This window comes from Rattus norvegicus, chromosome 7, assembly GCF_021556685.1.
Source record: "Rattus norvegicus strain SHRSP/BbbUtx chromosome 7, alternate assembly SHRSP_T2T, whole genome shotgun sequence".
NCBI classification, from domain to species: Eukaryota; Metazoa; Chordata; class Mammalia; order Rodentia; family Muridae; genus Rattus; species Rattus norvegicus.
The window spans coordinates 92,914,618-92,923,422 of NC_141540.1; the positions used below are offsets into that span (position 1 = coordinate 92,914,618).

Sequence of the window (8,805 nt, forward strand, 5' to 3'; positions counted from 1 at the left end):
AACTATTTAGTTCCCTGACTTGGGCAAGAATATTGGATATAATCATAAAGACACAAGCAACAATAGCAAGTGTAGACAGGAGGAAGGCCAAACAGAAACACTTCTACAGACCAAAGGAACAATTCAGCTTGAAGAGTGGGGAGAAATTTGGACAAATCATAATCTGACATAGTTAAAAATCTCAGCTCAACAGTAAGGAAACAAATCATTCAATTAAAAATGCAGAAAGTAGGGTGGCGGCGCCGCGCGGTGAGGAGCTCGTGTTCGTACTCGTAGCTATGCCGTCCAAGGGTCCGCTGTACTCCGTGCAAGTCTTCAGACGCAAGAAGACAGCCACAGCTGTGGCCCACAGCAAACGAGGAAATGAGCTCATCAAGGTGAATGGACATCCCCTGGAGACGATCGAGTCGCTTACGCTGCAGTACAAGTTACTGGAGCCTGTTTTGCTTCTGGGCAAGGAGAGATTTGCTGGTGTGGTATCCGGGTCTGTGTGAAGGGTAGTGGTCATGTGACCCACATTTATGCTATCCGGCAGTCCATCTCAAAAGCTCTGGTGGCTTATTACCAAAAATATGTGGATGAAGCCTCTAAGAAGGAGATCAAAGATGTCCTCATCCAGTACAATCGGACCCTGCTTGTAGCTGACCCCGTCGCTGCAAATCCAAAAAGTTTGACGGTCCTGGTACCTGTGCCCGGTACCAGTAATCCTACCGATAAGCCAGTCTCAAGGATCAGTGTTTACCTTTGTAATAAACATCCTAGGATTTTTTTAAAAATGCAGAAAGTAAGCAGGAGAGTTGGCTCAGTAGTTAAGAGCACTAGGTGCTCTTCCAGAGGATCTAGTTTCTATTCCCAACTCCCACATGGTGACTCACAACCTTAACTAATTCCAGTTACAGAGGATCTGAAGCCCTCTTCTGGCCTCATTGGGTACAAGGTATATCCATGACACATATGTATCAAGATATGCATATAAGAAACAAAAATGTATGAATGGACAAAAGTTGTCAAATGACATGTATTCAGATGGTCAACTGGTACATCACTAATCATTAGGTAAATGCAAATGAAGACAACCATAAGATGTCGCCCCACAATGGTTAGAGTGGCTTTTATTTAAAAGATGAATGCTGGGCCCACCATGTGCTAGTAAAGGTGACTGCTTCCTACCCTGAGGAACTGACTTCACTCTCCAGACCTCAAATGATGGAAGGAAATGTATGCTTGTTGTGTAACAGTTTCCTCCTAGGTTGAAACATTTCATCCTGCAGCAAAGATCCTTAAACCAGAGGGTAACGCCTCGAAAGAGTTTCAGGAAGTCCCCGAAACTGACCAGATTTCATTAGGCTCCCTCCCTCTTGGAGGAAACAATATAGTTAAGCTGCAAAGAAAATTCTAAGACAAGGTAGGCTACAAAGAAGACCCTGAAATCAGCTAAGCTGTCTGCAAGAGGTTTAGACAGACTGAGTCACTTGGAAAGGGGACTCTTCAGTCTGTTGAGCTGCCTGCAGGCTGTACAGTGTGCTCTGTTTTTTGTGAGCTGTCACTCATGCTGGTAGGCTTCAGTGACGAAACTGTCTTTGAGTCATTTCTACTGCTGTAAGTCACCTTTCACCTACATTCCTGTAAATAACTGAAAAACACTCATTGGTTTGCCAAATTGGACTTTGGTGATGGGGGGACTCTAGTTAACCCGAGCATAGCAAACATGGCTCTAGCAGACCTTGCCCTTCTTTCCTATTTCCCTCTGTCTTACAAAACCTCTTAGATCACATTTCTAAAGCTAGCCACCATGGTTCATTCCCTTATTTGGCCACTTCCTCTCCGTGAGGCTGACTACCAAGGTCTAGCAATCAAATTCCCCCTTTAACATGCCCAATTAAATTAAACACCTCATCTTAACGTGGGCCTTCCCCTTTTACCTTTATAAACTGCCATTTTTCTAGTGTCACGTCTGTCTTAATCTATTCATAGGCTGTCCTTTGTCCCCCTCCAGGACAAATAACCCTGCCCCCTCCCTCATTCCTTTCCTCTTCTCCCTTGTTCTCCGCCTCCTGTCCTTGTCTCTTATTCCCTGCCCTTTGTCCCTCTGTGGAAAATAAATCTTTGTGCTGAGTACTCGGTCTTGGAGGTCCAAAGCCAATACCAGTCATTTAAGGTGGCATCCATACTTTGGCCTGTTGTGGACTCCATGTCTGGGATGAGTAGACAGAGGTATTGTATCTCCTCAGGAAAAAAAAAGTCATACTACATCTCCTACAGATAGATAGATGGATAGATGATAGATAGCCAGATAGATAGATAGATAGACAGATAGATGATAAATGGATGATAGGTAGATGATACATCAAGGTAGATAGATAGATGATAGAGAGGTGATAGATGATTGATAGATAGGCAATAGATGATTAATAGATAGATAAATAGATGATAGATGGATGGGATGTAAAAACCATGGATTCTAAGTGTTGATTAAAATGTAGAGAAAAGGGAAGGCAGCTGTTTTGCAGTTGTGTGGATGGCTCTTTAAAAGCCACAAACAGGAATAATACATGAGCAACTATCCCCAGTTCTGGGTATAGCTAAAGGATCTAAAATCAGTATATTCTGGTGACTGTTGTTGACACTCCCATGTTTATTGTAGTGTTGTTAAAACAAAACAACAAGCCAGGCAGTAGTGGTGCACGCCTTTAATCCCAGCTCTTGGGAGGCAGAGGCAGGAGGATCTCTGTGAGTTCAAGATCATGCTAGTCTACATAGTGAGTTCGAGGCCAGTCTGCTTTACAGAGCCAGTTCCATGACAGCAATACAGAGTAACCCTGTTTCAGAAAACCAAAAATGGAAAAAAATAAACAAATGAAAAAATCTTAACAACAACAAAACAAAAACCAAGATGCAGAACAAATTCAAATGCCCAACCCCGAATGAACAGATGTATTCAAAGATGATGATATAAAATATTTGTGTGAAGTTATATATATCATATGTTAATAATATAGTAAGTATGTTATATATGTGTATGTAGTGTGTGTGTGTGTGTGTGTGTGTGTGAGTGTGTGTGTGTATGTGTGTATGTATGCCTCAGATGGTGGTCCTGCCATTTGTCTGACAACATAGATAGGTCTGGATGACATCACGCTAACTGAAATCAACCAGACATAGAATAGTAACTATCATGTAATCTTACATATGGACTCTAGACAAACTAACCTCATAATTAGATGGTTCTCAGAGACTGGAGGGGTGTGTTGAGAATGGTGGTGTTGATCAAAGGATACAGAATTTCAGCCAACAGGAAGAATAGATGTTAAGGCTTACTACACAGTAGAGTGACTACCATCAATAAAAATATATTATAATTTCAAAATGACAGAGTGAGTTTCAAATGTCGAGTATAAAATCGTATATATTAATAAATTTGGTTTAGTTATTCTGTACTATAAACACTTACAAAAATATCACCTTGTATCCTATAGACCTCTAAAATTATGATTTGTCAATCAAAAATAGCAATATAAATTTTGTTAACTAAACTGAATTTTAAAAATGTTCAGTATAGAAGGACATGGTGACCCACACTTTTAATCCCAGCATTTGGGAGGCAGACACAAGCAGATCTCTTGAGCTTGAAGCCAGCCTGATCTATGTAGTGAGTTCTAGAACAGCCAGGGCTACACTGGAAATTCCCATTTCGGAAAAGATAAACAACAACAACAAAAACTCAGTGTAGTGATTGAAAATACAATCGTTCTTAGTCTACCCTGAGTCAGTGAGAAAACCGAGGGTCAGAGACCTCAGGCACTTTGCCCACATTGAAGAATGTACAGACAGAACTGTGGTTTGAATTCAAATCTCATAATCAAAGCGGCTTGCTACAGAAGAGGCCTGAAGGGCAGAGTGGAAATCACTGTGGTTTCATAGGATTAAAATATACAGAAGCCATCCAGACAGCATTTGTACCTTCAGGGTGGCTACTTACGATCCCTGGATGGAATGTCAGTTTTGCATATAGCCATAAGAAACTTTTTAGAGAATAGACTGGTTGGAGGGAAAAGGGAAGAAGTAAATACAATAATATTTCTTGTGCTCGTGTGTGCTTTGGAAACTTGTTCTGAAGATATTTTTAAACTTGGGAGTTTTAGAGAGTTTCATCAGTACAACAAATATCCTCCTTCCCAGGGTGATTTTGAAGGCTGATGCCCACTTGGAGTCTGTTCAGATATGTGTATTTATATTCATTTTCTGAACACCTACATATATTGGGAGTCATCAATGAGTGAGATCCAGTCTCCCCTCTTGAAGTTTGTGATACACTTGGGAAAGGTAAAGCGTGAATTTTATTACACAGAGATTAGGGTTGTGATAAGACACACACAAAGCCCTTTGATTATAGAACATGCAGCATCCCTCTCACTTGGTTTGGCAAGATACTGTAGATAAGTAAATAAATATATTTCCTTACAAATATCTTTTTTTTTCTGTTTTTCGGATCTGGGGACCGAACCCAGGGCCTTGCGCTTGCTAGGCAAGTGCTCTACCACTGAGCTAAATTCCCAACCCCTTACAAATATCTTTTTAAAAATCATTCTTCTCAGGAGCTTAGAGGAAGCTGCATGGGGAGTTGACATTTGAAGCAGGTCTGAAGATAACTTAACACACAGACACACAGACACAGACACAGACACAGACACACACGCACACACACACACGCACGCACGCACGCACACACACACACACACACACACACACACACACACACGCACGCACGCACACGCACGAACCAAAGACGCACTTAGTAATCCTTCTTACAAGGACAATCAAGGAAAGCCGCACTGTTTACTGCTGTGAGAAAACAGCAAGGCAACTTGTACAAGAAAAGCTTTCTTGGAATTATAGGTTCAGAGGAGTGAGAGTTTGTCATGGTGGGGGCGGACACCGCAGCAGGAACGCAAGCTGAGATCTCAGATCTTAACCCACAAGCCAGAAACAGAGAGAGAACTGGGAATGGCGTGAGTCTTTTGTTAGCCCCCTCCCCCACCCCAGTGACACACTTCCTTCTGCAATGTCACAGCTTCTAAACCTACCCTTAAACAGTACCCCCTCTGTGAAACAAAAATTCACACATTTGAACCAACGAGGGACATCTTCATTCAAAGCACCACAGAAGAACTCATCTTTTTCTTTATTTCCCTTGAGACCTTGAGGTTTTTTTAAGTTTGTGTTCTGCCTGTCTCCAGGGAAGGTTGGAATCATGGGCGTGCATCATTGGGTTCCTTAGGAAACGTCAGAGTTAGGGTCAGTGGTAGAGCGCTTGCCTAGGAAGAGCAAGGCCCTGGGTTCGGTCCCCAGCTCCGAAAAAAAAAAAAGAAGAAGGAAAAAAAAAAAAGGCATGCGCCCCCACTGCCCAGGAAACGTCAGAGTTTTATTTCATACCCTGTGTCTTCAACGGTTTGCTTTTCTATGAGCTACCCATCTTGCTTAAATTATGTTAGCGCTGGTGGAAAAGACCTTGTGACTTCCTGGAGGAGGTTCATGGAATGAATAAATGACAGTAGCACAATCTACCGAACACAGTTAAATACATGCTTGTTGCTCAAATGGAAACTTGACGGGAGAGATCAGTGCCCAGTGGCCCTGATTTCACGGCCTGGGAGTAGTTAATTCAGCTATCCTGGAGTACCTGGTTACATTTCACCTGGGGGTGGAGGGAGAAGGGGATTAACACTTTCCCACCTTACAGACTGTATTTTCTCAGCATTTGACTGTCCCTTAATATTATCTTTCAGGCCCTTACTTACAAAGGCACAAACCCAGAAATGAAATAAGAGCTGGATTTCTCTCATTCTCACCCTGCCAGGCACAGACATCACTCTAACAGGTAAGATTCTTCCCATACTGGCCAGCGTTTTTCAATGTGGCGAGGAGAGCCAATGCATCAGCATCACAGAAGGCTTCACCTGCTTGGAGCGCACTCTCCTGGGCCCCTCAAGGCCTCCTCAGTGCACACTTTTGTAGAGAAGTCTAGAATATGCATTTTATTTAACGTTTATTTTTAAGCTAGGCTGCAAAATAATGGGTTTCATTATAGTGTTTTTATTCAATATGCCATTTTTTAAAAAAAAGATTTATCTATTTATTATATATGAGTACACTGTAGCTGTCTTCAGACACACCAGAAGAGGGTATCAGATCTCATTACAGATGGTTGTGAGCCACCATGAGGTTGCTGGGATTTGAACTCAGGACCTCTGGAAAAGCAGTCAGTGCTCTTAACCCCTGAGCCATCTCTCCAGCCCCATGTGCCATTATTATTTATGTTCATTTGCTCCCTACCATTAACCTTCCCTGCTGGCACCCCTTGCTGGTCCCCTTTTGTAACATTCAAAAAGTCTCTTCTTCTAATTGCATGTGACATATATCCCATTGTTCTTCCTTGTCTGTCTTTTTACTTTATATGGCCCCTCCCTATCTCCTATTTCCATGGTGTTGTGTGTGTGTGTGTGTGTGTGTCTGTACGTGCGTGCATGCTCGCACTTGTGTACACGCATGCATGTACATGATGATTCTCACGTACTTTGCAAGCCATTAAGAAAGACACAGGAAGTGAGACGCTTACCCCTCCCTTCCGTGGTTTCCAGTTATCTCAGGAGATGGTCCAGAGCATGCTAGCCCCTTGCCTGGGGCTGCCCTTTACTTCAGACTTCTTACGTGACAATTCAATGGTGTAATTGTTGCTAAACCTGTCTTGCAAATGACGTGACTGGTTACAGAGGTCTAGTGCTCTAAAATTCATAAATTCATAGGTAGCCCTTGGCCTTTATAACTGGGAAGACTGAATTAGTGGGTTCGGGGTGCTTGCTCTTACCGACATGCTTGCGGAAGAGAGGAATGTGGAGAGCCCCGTGGAATAGACGAATTGCAGCCATTGTACCACCCCAGGACTTTAGAAAGATAGGATTATGAACTCATTTTACCTTATTCTCTTCAGTGCTGGAATGAACCTGGGTCCTTTGGATTCCAGACAAGACATTACCGCTGAGCTATAACCAACCAGTTCAGGCTGCCAGCTCTTGAGAGACAATATTTTTGCTTCTTTAACTTTTTTTTTCTTCACAAACGTCATTACACATTTGTAGAAAAGTGAAGCATTGTAAATAGTAAACACTCTGACAGGGCCTGGAGAAATAAAGCACAGCCCAGTTCCCCTCTGGGGCAGCTCAGTTGTACAGTGCCCCCACACTCAGATAAGCACAGATAAGGGCATGAGGTCAATATCCTGCACTGAAAAATAAACCATTAGATACAAACAAACAAAACAACTAAGTCACACTTTGATATTTACCATGACAGCGATATAGATGTGTGGAAAGCCGCAATAACATTCGCCACCACTAGATGGCGCTGGCTTCCGCTGCGCCCCACGTGGAAAGCCGGGATAGCATTCACCATTACAAGATGGCGCTGGCTTCCGCTGCGCCAGCCCAACTTCCTTTCAGGAAGTTAGCTGTGTGCGCATGTGCAAGAGTGTGTTCGTGCCAAGTATTTGCCCACTCCGGGGCGTGCCTATGAGATCATGGGTAAGCGACCAATCAGGTGTGGACACGCCGTGCTAGGGTGTATATAAGCAGCGCCATTCTGGGGCTCGGGTCTCTCCTCTTCAAGATGTAATAAACGCTTTGCTGCAGAAGGATCCTGGTGTCCGTGCGTGCGTTCCTGCTGGCGAGACGTTGGGCACGCGACATATGGTGCCGAAACCCGGGAAAAAACGCCTCACCATCGCCGGCGCCGAGGAGAGCCTCCGCTCGCGGAGAGGGTTCAGAACTGCAGGTAAGCTCTGAGAGGCATGTTTGGTCTTGATACAGCATGTCAGAAACAGCGGAATGAAAGATTAAAGAGCTCAAAGAGAAAAGGTGCACATAAGAAAAAAGACCCTTCCAAGGACTTTAGATCCGAGGAAGCGAGAGATAGGGGAAAGAACGCCCCGGGAGAGAAACAGGGAAAGGAGGAGAAAGCTCCAAAAAGGAAAAGCCTTTATCCAGTAAAGGAGTTAGAGGCTTTGGGGCTTGATAGTTCAGAAACAGACGAGCTTAGCCCCTCTGAGGAAGAGGATTTAGAAGATGAGGCAGCTCGCTATGAAGAAGAAAGATATGGGCCTAGGTGGAGAGCCACTGTGAAGAAACCAAAAGTTATGGATCCTTTGTGGGCAAGGCTGGTAATTTTGTTTATTTTTTTCTTTGTGTGGGAAGCCGTTACAGCCGTTAGGACAGGTCAGAGGATCCTTGCAGAGCAACAAGAAAGCATGTCAGAGGGAGAAAAGTTCTCTAAAGAAAAAAAGAAAAGAAAAGGAGATAAAGGGACACAGTATTTTGGGAGAAAAATTGTGTCTTTGTGCTTGTAAAAGGTGTGATTAGGCTCTGGAAACTTCACAGAGTCATACTGATCAGATTTGATAGAGGGAGACCACCTGAAACATTTATTCAGGAGAATCAAACAAAAAGATCTCAATTCTAAACTTTTGTCTTCAGAGTTGTATTTTATTCAGGACCGTGTTTCACTTCCATACCATTTGTGAATGTCAGCCGTGCTGCTCAGATATCCCGTAATATATCTCAGTATCTTACAGGAATTTGGTTTCAACACGTTGATGGACTAGTCCAGGAATTGAGACAATCCATCGTCCATATCAACTCCACTCGAGTGGATGATCACCGTGGAAGTGGTGGGAAAAGGGAAATCCTACCTCTCTGCTGGCTCCTATTGGAATCTGGGTCCCTTTGGCGGGACACCATCTAGTTTTTCCCCTTT

At 43.3% G+C, this 8,805-nt stretch overlaps 1 pseudogene; it reads left to right on the forward strand.

The window, feature by feature from the left end:
- The first annotated feature begins 239 nt into the window (after positions 1 to 239).
- Rps16-ps9 (ribosomal protein S16, pseudogene 9) lies at positions 240 to 717 on the forward strand (annotated as a pseudogene).
- The last annotated feature ends 8,088 nt before the right edge of the window (positions 718 to 8,805 follow it).